Source organism: Rattus norvegicus, chromosome 3 (genome assembly GCF_021556685.1).
Source record: "Rattus norvegicus strain SHRSP/BbbUtx chromosome 3, alternate assembly SHRSP_T2T, whole genome shotgun sequence".
Classification (NCBI taxonomy): domain Eukaryota; kingdom Metazoa; phylum Chordata; class Mammalia; order Rodentia; family Muridae; genus Rattus; species Rattus norvegicus.
The window spans coordinates 142,027,419-142,047,498 of NC_141536.1; the positions used below are offsets into that span (position 1 = coordinate 142,027,419).

Sequence of the window (20,080 nt, forward strand, 5' to 3'; positions counted from 1 at the left end):
TAGCCCCCGTACCCCTACTCCCACAGACTGTGCGGCTGCCTCAGATGTACCACACATGATCTAAGGCCTCGGCACCATCTTGCCCCTTAGACCCTGGCTTCCTGCTAACCCACGCTCTCAGGACCTGGGATGCAGGAAGGGAATCAGGGAGAGTGGTCCACATTGTAGACACGGAAACCGAGCTGGGCAGAAGTAGTACAAGCCTTTAATTCCAGCCCTCAAGGTGCAGAGCTGTGAGTTCAAGGCCAGCCTAGTCTACAGAGTTAATTCCAGGAAACCTAAGGCTACACAGAGAGACCCCGTCTTGCAAAACAACAAAACCCAAACAAATGACAAAAAAGAAACTAGCCATCTCGGGTAGTGGTTCATACCGCCAACCCCAGCACTGGCAAGAGATTTGTGAATCTAAAGCCATCCTGGCCTATGTGAGGAGAAAAAAGAGAAGGGGCAGAGGACGCCGTTCAATCTGGCTCAGTCTGTAGAGCGCTTACTTGCCATGTGTGAGTGAAGCCCTGGGTTCAGTCCCCAGCACGGGATAAAAAGCCTGGCTTATCCCAGCACTCAGGAGGCGAACACAAAAAGATCCCAAGTTCAAGTTCCTCTTCAACTTCACAGTTGAAGGCCAGCCCGGGTCATACAGAGCCTGTCTCAAAAGGAAGAGAGGGAGGGGCTCCAATAAGGAAAACAAACCTGACTTTTGCCTCTGTCAGTCCAGGCTCTGCAGAACCTGACCGTGGTGGCTCATGGTCTTTAATCTGGGGTCAGGACACACAGATAATGTCAGTGTTCTGAGCATGCTAAGGTATAGTCCCCCTGTCCCAGGTCACCCTGCCAGTGGGATGCCTTCCTGAGAAACCTGGCCTGAATTTGTCTAAAGCCAGTGCTCTCTGTCGTTCTGGCTGCCCCCTGATAGGCTCCTGCCCTGCATTCTGCTCAGGATCCAACAACATTTTAGGGTCCTGCAAGTTCAGGGTCATCCTCTACTCTGAAGGGCATTTGAGGCCTGCCTGGACTACATGAGACCCTGTCTCAAACACACAAAAAATGGGACTTTCCACACAGGATCTAGCAGAGAGCAGGAGAAACAGATTCCACACAGGGGACAGGGCAAGGTGTGGCTAGAAGCCCCTTCTGCTGTTCTTGACAGCCCTACTCTTCATAGCGGGGCAGTATCCAGAACCGAGTCCTTGGGCTCCCAGCTTCTGAGGGTTCTGGGCCAGCAAAAAAGTAGCCAAGGGTTTTGGGGCAGGCAGATGCCACACTCTTTCTCCTCGGGGACTCATGGCTCTTCCTGTGATATCTCTCCTGCTGACCTCCAGGAGCAGCCACTGGAGCGAGATAGGAGGCCCACATCCCCAACCCTAACTGCTCAGGGGCTCTGATGTGGTGAGGAGCTGTGGTGACTTGCCTAGAACAATGTAGTTTGGCAGTAGTGGGTAAGGTCAGGCTGACTCTGTGTACTAGTTCACTTTGTTGCTGGGAGACCCGAGGCTGGTTGCTCAACCTCTCTGTGCCTCATTTCCCTCATTTACAAGTTACTAGAGGTTCTCGAGTTCATGTTCTACATTAGCTGTGTAGCCTTGAGTGAGTGACTTAAGCTGAGCTCTTGGCGTGTGTTTGGCAAGGGACTGGCAAGAGTATAGAGAAGTCACCTGTCCAAGGCTTCCTGACAAGTATCACCCGGAAGCCCAAAGGTCCTGATGGTTGTTATTGTTATGGTTGGGCTGCCCAGGTTCTGCGGTTTATGCCTGCCATCCCAGTCCTTGGAGGCTGAGACAGGGGGATTGCAACTTGAAAGCCAACCTCCATGGCAAGTTTACAGCTAGCCTGGACTACATAGCAAGACATCACAAGCTCCTGTCACAGCAACGAAAAAGAATAAACAGAATGAAACAAAACAGGATCAGAGAGGCGGCTCAAGGGTTAAGAGCAGGAGCTGCTCTTCCAGAGGCCCTGAGTTCAATTCCACTAAGATTCAGTTCCTCTGACCTTTATGGGCACCTGTGTTCACACACACACACACGTCCAGACACATAGACACATAATCAAAACTAGTAAAAACAAATCTTTTTTTTTTCTTTTTTTCGGAGCTGGGGACAGAACCCAGGGCCTAGCGCTTGCCTTGCAAACCCCGTAAAAACAAATCTTAAAAAAAGAAATGGGGGTTGGGGATTTAGCTCAGTGGTAGAGAGCTTGCCTTGCAAGCGCAAGGCCTTGGGTTCTGTCCCCAGCTCCGTGGTAGAAAGCCCTGGGTTCGGTCCCCAGCTCCAAAAAAAAAAAAAAAAAGAAAAAAGAAAAAAAAGAAAAGAAATGACCCAGAGCCAGGCATGGTGGCATATACCTTTAGTCTCTGCACTCAGAGGGAGGGGGAGGCAGATCTCTGTGAGTTTGAGGCCTTCATAGTCTTCATAGTAAGTCTACACAGCAGTGAGAGCCTGTCTTTAATGAGGGGCGTGGTGGTGCATTCCCATAACCTCAGTACCCAGGAGGACAGAGTTAGAGGCCACCTTAGTGAGATCCTGTCTAAACAAATAAAACCAAACAAAACCAGGGCTGGGCACATAGCTCCATTGGAAGAGCCCTTGACTATCACATAAACTCCTGGGAGAGATCCCCTGGCACTGAATAAACTATCATGGTACCCAATGGTGATACTAGCATTTAGGAGGGGGAGGCAGTAGGCTTAGAAGTTCAAGGTCAGTCTTAGCTACACAGGCAGTTCAAAACCAGCCTAGACTACATAGAAGGCCCAGTCAGCCATGGTGAAGCAGCAGAGAACGGGCCCTGGCCCAACATTCCATCCCCCACTGAAGAAAAAGGAGATGAAAAGAAACACCCTAGAAACCGTCTTCAGGGAGAAAAACTTGGGGAGAAAGGGGGATGAGTGGGGGTTCTGTCTGAATTCGGCTGCTATACTCTGTTCCTGTCTAAGAACAGATAGTGTAACTCTTGGTCTGACCCCAAAGCTTCGTGCCTACCAGTCCCCACTTCCTGTTGGCCCATCCTCCCCAGCTCCACCTCGCCTTGCCCTGTTTCTTCCTCCACCTCAGGTCTCCCAGCGAAGCCCCAGAATCTAGAGTGGAGTCCCAGGACCTGGCCCCACTCCGGGGCTCAGCTTCTCTGCCAGCTTTCTGAGCTTCCACCTGGGGAGGAGGAAGAGGAAGAAATGTGGAAAGCAGCATCGAAATGCAGGGCACAGCACCTCCCACCCCCCAGCTTCCTAAGGGGAAAGCAATCTCTAACGGTGGGACAGCTCAGCTGCAGCCCCATTCAACTGGAGGTTTGGCCCAGCCCAGGCCAGCCCAACCTGACCTGTAAGGGGGCCCGAGAAGAAAGCCATTGCTTAGCGTCTTGAGCACAAAGGTCTCAGCCCCACAGTCTCCTTGAGGTTTCAGCCAGGCAGCCGGCTGTGCCCACCCCACATTCTGGGGAGGGAAATGAGTATGGGAGGGTGACAGGGGACATTTTGAGGTGGTGGCCACCTCTGTGAGAGAGGCAGCTGCTCAGCCAAGAACTGGGGGCAGGGGCGCCTCCTGCGGCTAATTAAACTGCGACGGTGATGAATCGGGAGAGATTGCAGCGTGCTAATTAAAGGTGCTGCATCTTGCCTGGCAAGGATAGAAGGCACCAGAAGCTCTGGAACCACAAGAGGGGCCGGGCCTGCGAGGCCTCCTACTGTGCAGGTCCTGCGTTGTCCTTCCCTCCTCCACCCCTCCCCAGAGGGCGGGCCCCCTCCCCACTTCCCTATCTCTCTTGCCCACCTTGGCCGGCCCTGCCTCCAACTTCCCCCGCCTTCCCACCACCCCAAATTCTCCCCAGATAAAGGCGAGCAGTGGCAAAGCTGGAGACTGTGGCCCCTATCCTGAACCAGCGGTGGGTTCTGTGGGCACTGTGCTGAGCCTAGGCGGGGCTCCTTTTCGCCCCAACTCCAAATGTGTCACTGCTGAGCTCTCGAGTTCAAGTCTAATAAGAACAAAGCCGCAAAGACGACTTCTAGAGTCTTAGTTGTTTTCCCGTTTTGTTTTGTTTGGGGATCTATTTTTATTACATCGAGAGAGAGGGAGAGGTCCCCAACACTCTCTCTGGCCTTAACAATACAGTCATGTCTGGAGAAAGTTAAACAAATGACCTCCAACCTTTGATGGTTTCCACAGAGTGGGGAAAAAAAGACTCCAAACTGTCCAGTCCTGCCCCAAGTTAGTTCCAGGCAGCCGTGTGGCTCGATGGCTCTCCAGAGACCTGAGATAGAGTCCAAGCCCCATTCACTTCCCACTGGCAGTGGAAGCATCTGCCCCTGCCTTGATGCCCGTGTCCTGGGAGTTGGAGCTGGTTCCCCACCTGGAAGAACCACTGAGCTGCCATCAAAGGGGACAACTCAGGTGAAACAGTCCAGAATCAGCTCGACTGCTATGAGATACTCTGACCTTCGACCGCAGGGGTCTTCTGACTGGCCTGGCACTAGAACACCACCGTCCCAACTCCAAAAGGCCTGTGCCCTGGAGAGGGAGATTAGAGGGGCAGGTGAGAAAGCTCAGCGGCGGGCTGGAGAGATGGCTCAGTGGCTGAGAGCACTGGCTGACCAGCATACCAGACATGTGCATGGTGCGCAGTCATACACGCAGGAAAAACACTTATAAGCATAAAATGCAATAAGCTATTTCAAAGGATAACAGTTAAGTTAAATTATTTTTTAATTAAAAAAGTGACTGGCAGGATGGTGGTGCACACCTTTAATCCAGCACTCTGGAGGCAGAGGCAGATTTCTGAGTTCAAGGCCAGCTTGGTCTACGGAGCAAGTTCCAGGATGGCCAGGGCTGACACAAGGAATCCTTGTCTTGAAAAACTAAAACCAAAATAGAGTGATTAGAGATGCTGAGTGGGACGCTCATGAAGGTCCTCCCTGTGGAACGGGCCACTGGATGCAGAACTCAGGCTCAGGCCTCACAAAGGAGACCACGATGAACTTGGGACTCGTTACCTCCCAGGGGATCCCAGTCTGGAATCAGAGAAAAGGCAGTCACGCATCTGGGGATATGGGTCCAGGGGGGTGCTTGCTTAGCATGTGGAAGGCCCTGGGTTCTTCCCCAGCATCATGAAAGGAAACGAACTTAACTAAAAAGGAAACACAAGGGGTTGGGGGTTTGGCTCAGTGGTAGAGCGCTTGCCTAGCAAGCGCAAGGCCCTGGGTTCAGTCCCCAGCTCTGAAGAAAAGAATGGGGGGGGGGGGAGGAAACACAAAAAGAAAAAATACTTTCAGCACAGAGATATGCGATTATAATTTCAGCATCTGGGCGGCAGAGGCAAAGGGATCAGGAGCTTTTGGCCAGCCTCAGGTGCTTAGTAAGCTGGAAGCAGGTCTGAACAGTAGTTAACTCTGTCTCAACTCTCACAATATCAAGAATGTAGGCACAGGACCCTTCCAAGGGAGGTTCGGGTGCCTCTCTATGCAAGGGCTTGAGTAGGATTTTTGGGGGGGGGGGGTTGGAGTGGGAGAGGTCAATTGCAAAACCAAACAAAGGCAACTTCTAACCTCGTTGGAGGAGGAACTGCTTCTCAGGTTCTGGGGATGTAGGCTTGAACCCTCTGAGAAGCTCCCAGGCAGCTGGAATTTCAGATACTGTGGTTTCAAGGACGGCAGGGTCCACAAATCCATCCAAGTCTTTGAAGGGCCGTATTAATCTTCTTGACGGCCAGGCATGCAGACTGGATGAGCACTTTTGCTACTAAGTAACTCTGTGATGGAAGGAATACCGAACCATCGTGAGACCCAGGTGTGAAACCCTTTGGAGGCTGAGAAACTCAAGGTTGTCGTCCATGACACGGGGAACCCTGGGACCTTACGCCATTTATCAAAGCTGGCAGGGATCTGGCCTCAAGAGTGCGCCCCTATCCCCATCATCCTAGGAGTTTAGGGCTCACTCACAAGGGCCTGAGCAGGTGGCTACAAGGAAGCCCATACTAGCAAAACCCGCTGCTTCAGGAAAACACCGGGTTGGCTCAACGTCCCAGGGGACGTGCCGGGAGCTCAGCCAAATGCTGGTCTATAGCACCCTCTGGTGGCAGTTTGGGAAAGTGGCGGACACAGAAACCGCTGTTTGTTTAAGGTTGGGTGGGGCAGGTCATTATTGGAAGAGCGAACTACCCTTCCTAAACACAAGTGAAAACAAGCCTAGAGAAAGGCAGTGGCTGAAGAGACAATGCTGACTCAAAACTGGAACCAGAGCGTCTCGGTACCAAGTGGCTTTTCATGGAGCTCTCCAAACACCTTACACAGGCTGGACTGGACAGCAGCCTCCAGAATGTTTGCTTAGCATGCGTGTCTGCGTTCAGTCCCCAGAACTGCATAAAACTGGGTATGACTGGCGCGAACCTGCAATCCCAGCACTTGGGAGTCGGAAGTAGAAGGATCAGAAAGTCAAGGTCATTGTCAGCCACATCCAGAGGCTATCCTGGGGGAAGGAGGGAGGTAGTGAGGAAAAAGGGGAGATGTAGAAAATGTTTAGAAATAAAATTATCAGAAGTAAAACTTTATACCCTGACAACTATAAGCATTGATTAAAATGTTTAAATAGCCAAAATCAATTAAATATCCGTATTCGTGAATCTGAGGACCTAATACTATTAAGATGATAAAACTCCACATTGGTTTTCAGTCTCAGTGAAACCCCTGTTAACATTACAGCTTGGAGTTCTGTTTTGTTGGTCCACATAGTGTGTGTGTGTGTGTGTGTGTGTGTGTGTGTGTGTGTGTGTGTGTGTGTGTTTTACTGGGGATCACACTCAGGTTCTGTGTATGCTAGGCAAATAGCTTAATACTAAGATTTGTCCTCAGCCTGAAACTTGGTTTCTTATAGAGATGAACAAGTTAATGGTAAAATTCACACAGAAACTCAAGAGAGTTAAAATGATAATCTTTAAAAAGGAACAACATTGGGGTGGGGCTGGAGAGATGGCTCAGCGGTGAAGAGCATTGACTGCTCTTCCAGAACACTGGGGTTTAAATCTCAGCACACACATGACAGCTCACAATTATTTGTAACTGCAAGATCTGAGAAGAAAGAAAGAAAGAAAGAAAGAAAGAAAGAAAGAAAGAAAGAAAGAGAGAGAGAGAGAGAAAGAAAGAAAGAAAGAAAGGAAGGAAGAAAGAAAGGAGCTGGAGAGATGGCTCAGTGGTTAAGAGCACTGACTGTTCTTCCAGAGGTCCTGAGTTCAAATCCCAGCAACCACATGGTGGCTCACAACCATCTGTAATGAGATCTGGTGCCCTCTTCTGGTGTGTCTGAAGGCAGCTACAGTGTACTCATATATAATAAATAAAAAAATATTTTTAAAAAAAAGAAAGAAAGGAAGGAAGAAAGAAGGAAAGACAAAGAGAAGAAACAATTCTGGAGGTACTATACTTACCATTGTAAAAATTCCCAGGCTACTGTAGTAATCAGGAGATGTGGGTAGAGATGAGTAGAACAGCATTGAGAGTCCAAGGATAGACCTTCACATCTGAGACAGCATTGAGAGTCCAAGGATAGACCTTCACACCTGAGGTCAGCTGCTCACAAAGGCAGCAAGCCAGATCAATAAGGAAAGGGCAACCTCTCAACAAATGTGGCAGCAGACATTAATCACGTGGGAAAGAGGACCGGACCCCTACTTCACAACTGCACAAAAATTAACTGATGACAGACTGCAGACCTAAATGGGAAGCCCAAACTATACAACTATTAGAGAGAACATTTATTAGAGGGAAACGTTCTGAGTATGAGAGTCCGTGGTTGTAATTCCATCACTTGAGGGGCTGAGGCAGGAGAATCAAGAGTTCCAGCACATGCCAAGATCCTATGTCAAGAAATAACAAAGAATCAAGAGAAAGGAGCTGCACATTCACTCACGTGGCTCATTCACTCATTCATTCATTCATTCATTCATTCATTCACACATTCACCCACGTGGCCCAGTCATTCATTCACACATGCATTCATTCATTCACACATGCATTCACGTGGCTCATTCATTCATTCACACATACACTCATGTGGTTCATTCATTCACAGGTACACTCATGTGGCTGTGAAGAGCAGCATTATTCATAGGTTTTTTTTTTTAAGTCCCTCAAGCTGCTGGAGAGATGGCTTATCATGAACTTGCTCTTGCAGAGGATGGGAGTTTGCTATGCAGCACCCACATGGTAGCCCACAACCATCCATAACTCCAGTTACAGGGCCCCAACATCCTCTTCTAACCTCTGAGGAATACACATGGTGCACAGACATGCATGCAGGCAAAAGACACACATACAATAAAAAGTTTAAACGAAAAAAATCCATCTCCCTCGAATGAAGGCTGGAGAAACAGTGGGTGTCAGAAATTGAATTTGGATCCTCCACAAGACACTTAACTGCCAAGACATCTTTCTGGGCCCTCTTTTTTATTTTATTTGTTTAAGCCTGTCCAAAGACTTGACTTTACTTCTAGAAAATTCTATGAGGAATTCTTCAAGTGTGGTGGAACATATTATAAAGATTTTAATAATGGCATAGTTTGTGACAGCACAAAACACGAAAATAACCTTTTTCTTTTTCTGTGGTAGGTTCATCCTCTTCCATGTGGAACAATAACATCATCAAAAAGGATGAACGATAAAAATAATAATGAAAAAATAAAATAAGGAGGCACGGGGAGTATCATTCAATGGTAGAACAACCCCCTAGCATGACAAATGTGAATGAAGGGGGCTGAGGGTGTGTCTTACACTCAGTCAGGACACCTTAGGTCCCATCCCCAGCATAGCCTAAACTGCCTCTCCTGGCTCATGACTATAACCTTAGCACTCAGGGGTGGAGGCAGGAGGATGACAACTCAAGGTTATCTTTGTCAACAGAGTAAGTTTGAGGCCAGCCTGAATACCTGTGATTCTGTGTCAAAAGACAGTCCCAGCACTTGGGACTCATGTAGGTCATGTTGGGCTTAACTCCCTGTGCAATGGAAAATGTCCTTGAACTCCTGGTCCTCTTGCCACTACTTCCTCAAGGATTAGAGGAATGGGCTGCCATAACCAGTTTTCATGTCAAAAATTTTAAAGGCGCGCGCGCACGTGTGTGTGTGTGTGTGTGTGTGTGTGTGTGTGTGTCTGTGTGAGTAAGTGTGTGAGTGTGTGTGTGTGAAAGAGAGATATGTTGTGTCTGTGTATGAGTGTGTGAGTGTGTGTGCATGATATAGAGGCCAGAGAGCAACTTTAAATGCCATCTTCAGAAATCTCCCTCCTTTGAGAACTGGAGATTGGGGTGACCGTCTCCCACCCCTTTTCAAGACAGATTCTCTAGATATAGCCTTGGCCGACCTAGATCTCACCATGTAAACCAGGCTGACTTTGAACTCATAAAGACCCACCTCCTTTTTTTTTTTTAAGATTTATTTATTATTTATAAGTACACTGTAGCTGTCGTCTTCAGACACACCAGAAGAGGGCATCAGATCTCATTACAGATGGTTGTGAGCCACTGTGTGGTTGCTGGGATTTGAACTCAGGACTTTTGGAAGAGCGGTCAGTGCTCTTAACCGCTGAGCCATCTCTCCAGCCCAAGACCCACCTTCTTCTTCCTGCTCTGCACTGACATTACAGGAATGCACCACCACGACTACCTGTATTGAAGTGGACCTCTCTTTGGCTTGAGGGCCACCAGTTAGACTAGATTTTCTGACTGGTTAGCCCCAGGCTCTTCCTGCCTGTGTTCCTGTCCCCGTTGGTTTGTATATGCTTGGCCCAGGGAATGGCACTATTAGGAGGTGTAGCTTTGTTGAAGTAGATGTGTCACTTTGGGTGCAGGCTTTAAGACCCTCATTCTAGCTGCCTAGAAGTCAGTCTTCCACTAGCAGCCTTCAGATGAAGATGTGGAGCTCTCAGCTCCTCCTGCACCATGCCTGCCTGAATGCTGCCATGTTCCCACCTTGATGATAATGGACTGAACCTCTGAACCTGTGAGCCAGTCCCACATATATGTTGTTCTTTGTAAGACTTGCCTAGTCATGGTGTCTCTTCACAGCAGTGAAACCCTAAGACACTGTCTCTGCCTCCCTAGCGTTGGAGGGAGACACAGCCCACCATGCCTGACGGTTTTTTTTTTGTTTGTTTGTTTTTTGGTTTTTTTTTTTTGTTGTTGTTTTTTTTTCAGAGCTGGGGACCGAACCCAGGGCCTTGCGCTTGCTAGGCAAGCGCTCTACCACTGAGCTAAATCCCCAACCCCATGCCCGACGTTTTTACTTGGGTTTTGGGATTAAAAGTGTGAACCAACATGATTAGCAGTTTTTTTTTCTTTTTTTTTTTTTAAGATTTATTTATTTATTATATATAAGTACACTGTAGCTGTCTTCAGACACACCAGAAGAGGGCATTGGATCTCTTTACAGATGGTTGTGAGCCACCATGTGGTTGCTGGGAATTGAACTCATGACCTCTGGAAGAGCAGTCGGGTGCTCTTAACCGCTGAGCCATCTCTCCAGCCCAATGATTAGCAGTTTTTGTTTTGTTTTTTAAATTCTTTTTTTCGGAGCTGGGGACCGAACCCAGGGTCTTGCGCTTGCTAGGCAAGTGCTCTACCACTGAGCTAAATCCCAAACCCCCATGATTAGCAGTTTTTAAAAGTGATGTCTCTGTGTACTTATGCTTGTAGCTGTGCCTGTGTGAGTCCAAAGAAGGGTGTTCAGTCCCTCCAGCAGGGGAGTGAATGCTGAATTTGAGTCTTCTGAAAGAGCAGTATGAGCTCTTAGCTCCTCTCTTTCCAGATCATTTATGAAAAGCAAACAACATAGGACCCCATACTTGCCAAAACCAACCAAACAACCAAACGACTAGACAAACAAACAACAATTCTGTTGACATATGCACATAACACCTGAAAGTTTGGGAACTATGTTTGTTTGTTTTTACAAAGTTTCATTTAGCCCAGGCTAGCCTCCAGCTTGTTCCAACTTGCTATGTAGTCAGAGATTACCTTGAACCCCTGATCTTCCTTCCTTCCCCTTTCTCCTCCAAAGTGCTGAACCATTATATCTGGCCCTTAACTTTAATTTACTGATTTTTCCCCCTGCAATAAACAAGAATTACTTTTACAGCTAGAAAAGAAAAAAAAGTCACGAAGCATTTGTGGGCATTCTGTTGAATCGGGGACAGTGTGAGCAGAAGGCTGTGAGACATTGGAGCATCATGGATGACAGAGCAGGAGACCAAGGGTCATTGCCTGCCAGATGAGACCCTAGTAGCTAGCCACCGTCCTGAGGACCAGTCCGCACCGAGGCTTCCTGGGGGCCATCAGGAGAGCTGGTGGCAGCTGCTGTACAGGTGCCCCACCCACTCTGTGCCAGGGACACTGAGATTGCATTTCCAGTTTGATGAAGGTCACTCTGCCCCTTCTGTTGGCCTGGTGTGATCAAGGAAGAGAAGCCCTGGGCAGGAGGCCTGAAGCAGAGGCATGGCAGCAACCTGCACATCATCCTGGCCAAGTGGGCAGTCTCTGTGTGTCAGACTCACACCCTGTGAATCACAGTCTGTTTCTGTTACCCGGGACCTGGGGCAACTGGTAGTATCCCATCTCCACTGTGCAGACGGCTAAGCTGTGACTGACCGGGGGATTCACCACGCTGCACCTGGGACAACCACTGTGGACCCAGGCAGACCCCTCGAAAGTGACCTCACAGGTACTTCCGGGAACCCCGGAAGGCAGCTGCCCTAGCTTCCCAGGTGACTGGGAGAAGAAAGCCACTCACCCATATCCCACAGAGTCAACAGCAGGCCTCGGCACAAAGCCAGCTGGGCTCTGGGCCAGACCCTCTCTTGTCTGGAAGGTAGTGTTGGGTCATCTCGTTTGTAAGTGTTAGAGTGTGAGTGGCCGTGGCCAAGCTGCCGTCTCTAGACAGATTTCATTCCCTTCCCTCAGGGAACGTTATTTCTCCCCTACTGGAAGCCTGGAGGGGAGGGGAGGCACTGTAAACCTGTTAACCCCAGCACAGAAGGTGGAGACGGAACGATCAGGCGTCCAAGGCCAGCCTGGGCTACGTGAGAGCCTGTCGGAAAACAGCCAAGCCAACTAAATAACGAACTGAATAAGCCGAAGACGGAAGGTGCGGGGAATGGCCGCCGTCTCCCCCCATGCACAAGGCCTCCGTGCACAGTTGCCTGAGTCTCTGTCTCAGCTGAGTGCTGGCAGAGCCGAACTGAAGGGCAGATGGGAGAGCAACTCTGCAGAGGAACCAGGCTCCTCTCCCAGCTGGGCCCCAGGTGCAGCCTGTGCCCTTCCCAGCAGGAGAAGGACATGAGTGACAGAGCCAAGGCAAGGTGCCAGGGATAGCTGCCAGAGTGTCAGGGGATCGGCAACCCGCTACTGCCTCCCAGCACAAGACCATCCCACGGCCACGGCCTTCCACTGATCGGCCGGCTGACTCCTGCTAAGGGAGACGCACCACAGACAGATGCTAGGGTCATGCCACCAGCGGGGCTGACGCTTCTTCTCAAGTGCTCCCCACTTGACCAAGCTGTGCCAGGTGGCTGTGAGCCTCGCTAAGGCTTCTAATACCTCACATCTGCTCCATTTTCCAGAAAAGATGACAGAGGCTCAGGGAAAGCATAGCTTCTACGAAATCACCCAACCAGGAAGCTTCGAGATTCCTGGTCCGTCCGTCTGGTCTACATACAATAAAATATTTGTTAAAAGAGAAGTCGAGGGGGCTGGGGATTTAGCTCAGTGGTAGAGCGCTTACCTAGGAAGCGCAAGGCCCTGGGTTCGGTCCCCAGCTCCGGAAAAAAAAAAAAAAAAAAAAAAAAAAAAAAAAAAAAAAAAAAAAAAGAGAAGTCGAGGACTGGAGAGATAGCTCAGCAGTTAAGAGCACTGACTGCTCTTCGAGAGGTCCTGAGTTCAAATCCCAGCAACCACATGGTGGCTCACAACCATCTGTAATGAGATCTGATGCCCTCTTCTGGTGTGTCTGAGGACAGATACAGTGTGCTTATATAATAATAATAATAATAATAATAATAATAATAATAATAATAATAATAATATCTTTAGGGGTTGGGGATTTAGCTCAGTGGTAGAGCGCTTGCCTAGCAAGCACAAGGCCGTGGGTTCGGTCCCCAGCTCCGAAAAAAAAAAATCTTTAAAAGAGAAGTTGAGGCCAGTGGGCCTTACCATATATCTTAGTCTACTTTAGTTTTTTCCTTTTTAAAATATTTATTAACTTATTATGTATACATCATACAGCTTTCTGCCTGTAAGAAGAGGACATCAGATTCCAATACAGATGGTTGTGAGGCACCGTATGGTTGCTGGGAACTGAACTCAGGACCTCTGGAAGAGCAGACAGTGCTCTTAACCACTGAGCCATCTCTCTAGTCCTACTTTTGTTTTGTTTTGAGACAAGTTTTCTCTTTGTAGCCCTGGCTGTCTTGGAACTCAGTCTATTGACCAGAGATCCCCCTGCCTTTTCTGCCTGAGTGCTGGGATTAAAGGTCACCACTGTCTGACTTGCCTGAAACTTTTTAAAAATTAATATTTATTTGGCATATGGGTATTTTACCTGCACGTATGTCTTTTTTTTTTTTTTTTGAGATTTATTTATTTATTATATAAGTACACTGTAGCTGTCTTCAGATACACCAGAAGAGGGCATTGGATCTCTTTACAGATGGCTGTGAGCCACCATGTGGTTGCTGGGAATTGAACTCAGGTCCTCTGGAAGAGCAGACAATGCTCTTAATCACTGAGCCATCTCTCCAGCCCATGAGTCAGTCTTGATAAATGTCCCAAACTGACCTTGAATTTGAGACCTTCTGGCCTTAGGCTCTGGAGGGCTGGATTCACAAATACATGCTAGTATGCCTGGCTCCCGGATTCCTATTTTTAAGAATAATTTTTAAACTACTAAATTCCTTTGGGGGAGAATTAAAATAGAATGAAGAAAAGGAAATAGGGGAATGGCTAAATAAATTATTAATAGGCTATTATGGAATCATTAAATAACTTTAAAGAAAATTGTAATGCTGAGAAAAAAACACTCTCCTGGAACAACCAAGTGTGGGGAAGGCAAGCTGTAACACAGGACTTCGGTGGCAGTGCACAGGGCCCTCCAGCAGAAGGCCTGAACAAAGGTGTCCCCGGCCGCCATCTCTGGCCAGTGGGGTGACACATGCTTTCTACCTCTCTGTAGTTTTCTAATTTTTTAAATAAATGTAAACTGCTTTTATGAATAAACACAGAACAATACAGAGAAAGATACATAGATATAGGTAGATATAAATATATATATATATATAGGTAATAGATGGTACAGATATGTAGTTTATCTATATCTATATGATATAAATGATATAGGGATAGAAATAGGTGAGTTGGGATGAGGGTTAGGTGTCCTTCGGACACCTGTCCCTGAAGCCTCAGGTGGGACATAAGGTCCTGGACTCTGTCCTCGTGGGCCAAACTACAGGAGACCAAGGGCAGCCTCACAGAGGGCCAGGCTTTACCAGATGTGTCTACTATGGAGGACTACCAATGGGCTGCTGCCTTCAAGGAATCCAGAGGTCCTGTGGCCTCTGGGGGTCACTCGTAAGCCATAAATTTCCTGTCAGGATGAGCCTTTCAAGATTGGAAACTAGAATATTCCTCCACTGCTGTCTTTGTTTCTTGCTTTTCTTTGGGAACTGCTGAGTGCAGCAATGAGACTGGGAAGAGCTGACCCTTGTCACCCTGGGAGGTGGCACTCCCCCTCCCCGGGAGCTTGAGCAGGCTCTCAGTCTCCTGTGTGGGAAGGGATAACCAGGCCCATCTGGCTTCTGGGTGCCTCCAAAGCTGGATTCTTCTAACCTGGGAGGTGAAGTCCAACCTGAGGGGCCCTGGTTCCCAGCTTAGAAAAGGCAGCTGGGGGCTGAGGGTGCAGCCCAGTGGTGGAGCGCTTGCCTGTCCTGCAGGAGGGTGTGGTTTTAATCCTCAGCACCACACAAACAAATGAGCAAATCAACTAAGCAAACCATAGCCCGGAACACCCCCCCAACCCCCCACCATGTGAGCTCCTTCAGAAGCAGCGTTCAGAAAAGTGAGACCAGGAACACAGCATTTGATGTTCGGGTGGTGTTATCCTCCGGGTTCTCCCATCCCTGCAGCCCCTCCTGGTGGCACCCCAGAGAGCCTTTTCTTTCTGGGGTAGGGGAGCCTAGGTACAGTACAAACAGTATAGATTTCCAGAGAGTGAGCTCCCAGCCAGGTGGGAGTCCCACAGAGTTGGAAACACCCTCAGAATTGTGTCCTTACTCCCTTCCCTGGGACAGCTGTCCATCCCCCCAGACCCTGGAAGCTTCCTTCTGCCTTTCTCCTGAGGAGATTGTGTGTGTGTGTGTGTGTGTGTGTGTGTGTGTGTGTGTGTGTGTGTATGTGTGGGGTTCAGAGATTGTGTGTGTGTGGGTTGGGGATTTAGCTCAGTGGTAGAGCACTTGCCTAGCAAGCGCAAGGCCCTGAGTTCGGTCCCCAGCTCCAAAAAAGAAAAAAAAAAAAAAGAAGAGAGAGAGAGATTGTGTGTGTGTGTGTGTGTGTGTGTGTGTGTGTGCATGTGTGGGGTTCAGAGATTGTGTGTGTGTGTGTGTGCATGTGCGGGGTTCAGAGATTGTGTGCGGGTGTGTGCATGTGTGGGGTTCAGAGATTGTGTGTGTGTGTGTGTGTGTGTGTGTGTGTGTGTGTGTGTGTGAGCATGTGCGGGCTCAGAGCTCAACTCTGAGCAGTAGGTCCTCCTTCCTGTGCATGAATTCTGGAGCTTCACCTCATGTCATCAGCCTTGCTGGCCAAGAGCCGTTAGTTACCCCACAGCTATCACTTGCTCCCCAGAGAACAGAGGGGATGCCCTCTTTTTCAGATTGCAACAAAGTTGGGGTCCTCTGAGGGAAAAGAGAACATAGGGTGATAGCTCAGAGCCCCTGCCAAGGCTCCGCCCTGTTTAAGTACCCCTGAGGACCAGTGGGCATGCAGAACACAGGTTATTGTGACAATCCAGAAGTCCTGAGGCCTGCGTGTCCCCAAACTGCATCCTGTCAGTACGGTCCACGCGGCCTCCCCTCAGGTCCTCGTCATCCTAGTCAATGAATGAATTTTCATAGAGTGAAACTGTGCACCCTGCCAAGGTCGAGTCAATTCTGGAGCTGCCCAGTGAAACCCAGGTCCATCCTGGCCACACCCATGTCACTGAGGCCCTGCCTCTTGACCCCAGATGCCAAATAAGCTCTCGTGATGCAGCCCAGGAAGGCTTCACACTCCTGTAGCGACTCAGACTCACACAGCAAGTTCTAAGTCTCTAATCAGGCCCCACCCCTGGGGCCGCTCTTGCTTCAGCCAACCTCTCCCCAGCAGCAGGTACAGCCTGGTGTTAAAGACATGGCCCTTGACACACACAGACACACAGACACAGACACACAGACACACAGACACAGACACACAGACACAGACACACAGACACAGACACACACAGACACACAGACACACAGACACACACACACACACACACACACACACACACACACCGAGGAAAGAGTCTCACAAGACAGGACAGCAAGATAGTGAAGAAAATTTTAATTTTTTTTTCTTTTCTTTTTTTCGGGGCTGGGGACCGAACCCAGGGCCTTGTGCCAAGCGCTCTACCACTGAGCTAAATCCCCAACCCGAAAATTTTAATTTTTAAAAGGAAACTTTGAAAGGTATTAAGACTGGGCACAGTGGCGCACACCTTTAACCCCAGCATTTGGGAGGCAGAGGCAGGTGGCTCTCTGTGAGTTTGGGACCAGTCTGATCTACAAAGCAAGTTCCAAGCCAGCCAGGGCTACAGAGTGAAACCCTGACTCAAAAATTTTTTTTACTTATTCTCACTTCCATGCATGACTGCCTGAATGAGTTTAAATGCATGGCATGCATGGAGGCACTGGAACTGCAGGCAGCTGTGAGCCACCTGACGAGGGTGCTGGGAATCAAACCAGGGTCCTCTGGGCACAGCAAGGACTCTTAAGGGCGGGGCCATCTCTCCAAGCCCAGAAACTTTTTTTTAATTGTACTATTTTTGATTATACATATGTGTGTACATGTGTGCATGCGCACGAGTGTGTGCGTACTCCCATGTTAGTAAAGATGCCCATGGGGACCAGAGGTGTCAGATCCCTGAAATTGGAGTTAAAGGTAGTTGTGAGCCTCCTCACATGGGTGATGCTAATCAAACGAGTCCTCTGGAAAAGCAGGGCACACTCTCCAGCACCGAGTCAGATCCTTAGCCCAGGCTGGAGAAACATTTGAGGTAGGCATGGGGCACACACCTATGACCCCAGCCATTCAGTGATGGAGGTAAGAGGAGAGTGAGTTATTTCAGGATAACAAAAAGACCCAGACTTGGTGTCTCACATCTGTAATCTCAGTACTTCAGAGCTAGAGGCAAGAGGACCAGGAGTTCAAGATCACCCTCAGCTAAATAGTGAGTTCAGGGTTAGCCTAGGCTACATGAAATCAGAACACCAAAAGGAAAGAAGGAAAAAGGTCTGTCAGGAGAGACTTTTGTTACCCTGCAGAGTTCTTCCATAAAAATGGGGACAGCCAGGGTATTGTGAGCCTACACAAGGCCAGACCCTGGAGCCTTCTGTCCATCTTTGTCAGGACACAAACAGAACTGGGTTCCTTGGTGCAGGGGCTGGAGATGGACCAGGGGAGCACGGCATCCCTAAAGAGAGCTGCAAAGCCAAAAGCTATTCACCCAGGCAGGAAAACTGAAAGACTTCAGCATGAATGGTGGCTGCACAAAACTGAAGCCATAAAACTGGGCATGTAAAGTTCAGGGGGGAAGAAAAGTGTGTGATGACAGTAGGAGAAACGCCTTCCCTGAGCTGCAGGAACTGGAGGCTGGCTCCAAACCAGGGACAGGGTAATCAGCAAGCCCAGGCCAGTGGAGCAAACCCAGAGGCAGCTCCCAGAGGAGGAAGGACTGCCAAGCAGCCCAGCCTATGGAGCAGCCCCCTGCTGGCCATCAGATGCTCTGTCCAGAACAGCGTGTGTTCGGTGAGCACCGGGAGGTTCACCTGTGGTATAGGAGCCAGTGGCTGTTTAAGTCTTGTGTCTGGATGGCCCCTCGCCAGGCTGGAGGCCTTGGGGGAGAGGGAACAGGACATAAAAGGACTTTATGGACTGTGAAAAAAATAAAGTTAGTTAAAAGGAAAGAAGCAAAGAAAGAAAAAAGGAGAGGGAGGGAGGAGAGAAGAAAGAGACAGCAAAAGAAACGGGCTGGGGTGGGGGTGGGGGTGGAAGGTGGGGGGTAGGGGTGGCGGGCACCCTTAGTCCTAGCACTCTGGAGGCAGACAGAGGTGGATCTCTGAGTCGAGGTCAGCTTAGTCTATAGAGTGAGTTCTAGGAAAGTCAGGGCTACTCAGAGAAACCCTGGAGAGAGAGAGAGAGAAAGAAAGAGAGAGAGAGACAGAGACAGAGACAGAGAGACAGAGACAGACAGAGAGACAGAGAGGGGGGTGGGTAGCAGTGGTGGTGGGATGAGCCAAAAAACCAGGGTCAACTTGGATTTCATTCCAAGAGCTTAGGGAAGCTTCTGTTTGGCGGGCCAGAGGGGCTGGGCATGGCCCTGGTGGGTGTGGCCCTGGTGGGCGTGGTTCTACTGGGTGAGGTTCCAAGCAGATGAAACTGATTGCAGGCAGCGATGCTGGGTGAGGACAGAGGGTGGCGAGATCTTCTTCACTGACTAGTGAAGCTGTTGTGGAGCTGCGGAGAATACTGAGAAGCCCTCGGACAGGCAGGAGGACAGGAGAGCAGGGACAGGCCAGCCTACCTCTTTCTGACTCAAAGCCACCCTTCCGTACAGCTGCATCTTCCCAGGAAGAGACCAGCATACTTCATTTAACGAAGCCCCAAAGAACTCGACCAGACACATTTTGCCAAGGGCCCAGAATTGAAACGCTGGCCACGTTCTGTGTCTCAGAGAATGGCCGCGTTGCTGAGCAACGAAAGAGTTATTCTGTACCTTTGTAGGCTCACACATAGAGATTAGGTGGGTACTGGGGCCAACCCATCTCCCTGTGAGTACTTTCTGTAAGTGGCTTCCTGACCTTGGGCAAGATGCTTAGCCCTTCTGGGCTTCTGTATCCTCAAGTGTATATCAGAACACTAGGAATTCCTACGGCTTATAGCTCTTGGGAGGAGTGACAGACAAATGCCCGTGGAAGGGCTTAGGTGAGGTTGGAGAGGTGACTGGGGAGCGAAGAGTGCAGCAGTCTGCCTTCAGACGATGGGCTCATTCATGCACCCCATCTCAGGGGCTCACAACCTCCTGTAACTCCAGTTCCAGGACCTCAAGCCTCCACACAAGTGAACAACCCCAAACCCAGGTACACACATATGCATATTTTAAAAATCATTTTAAAAATTTGTTTGAAGGGGCTGAACGAAGAGATGGCTCAGCGGTTAAGTGCAATGGCTAAGTACCCGATGACGAGCATGGTTCTACTCCCAGCAACCACATGGCAGCTTACAGCTGTCTGTAGTTCCAGTTCCAGGGGATTTGACGCCCTCACACAGACACACATGCAGGCAAAACACTAACACACATAAAATAAAAAGGATAAAATAAAATCATTTGGCCAGGCAGTGGTGGTGCACAACTTTAATCCCAGCACTTGGGAGGTAGAGGTAGGTGAATTTCTGTGAGTTTAAGGCAAGCCTGGTCTACAGAGTGAGTTCTAGAACAGCCAGAGCTACACAGAGAAACCCTGTTTTGAAAAAGAGTAAATTGTTGGAGCACATAGAAAGCACTGGTATATGAAAATGTCAGCTTAAACTCACACTTTTTTGGTAAAAAAAAAATTGACTTCTGACCCCTCACACACACAAATAAATAAAATGTAACATGTTAGTTAATTCGTTTATTTATTCTGAGTCAGGTTCTCACTATGTAGCTCTGGCTGTCCTGGAACTCACTATGGAAACCATGCTGGCCTCAAACTCAGAGATCACTTGCTCTGTGTGTGTGTGTGTGTGTGTGTGTGTGTGTGTGTGTGTGTGTGTACCGCTATGCTTGG

The 20,080-nt window shown here is 49.0% G+C and overlaps 2 long non-coding RNA genes across 2 annotated transcripts in view; one reads left to right on the plus strand and one right to left on the minus strand.

Moving 5' to 3' along the window:
* Nucleotides 1-4,667: 4,667 nt before the first annotated feature.
* LOC103691935 (uncharacterized) lies at nt 4,668-18,973 on the minus strand. The gene is made up of 3 exons (XR_015683925.1): nt 18,835-18,973; nt 5,531-5,733; nt 4,668-4,843 (listed from the first exon to the last, which is right to left on the minus strand). It is a non-coding gene; the product is annotated as an uncharacterized LOC103691935 (long non-coding RNA).
* Nucleotides 18,974-19,024: 51 nt separating this feature from the next.
* The window catches only part of LOC120101758 (uncharacterized), a 4,800-nt gene continuing 3,744 nt past the window's right edge, over nt 19,025-20,080 (plus strand). The window contains exon 1 of the long non-coding RNA XR_015683924.1: nt 19,025-19,390. This is a non-coding gene — a long non-coding RNA (uncharacterized LOC120101758). The remainder of the gene's footprint in view (nt 19,391-20,080) is intronic.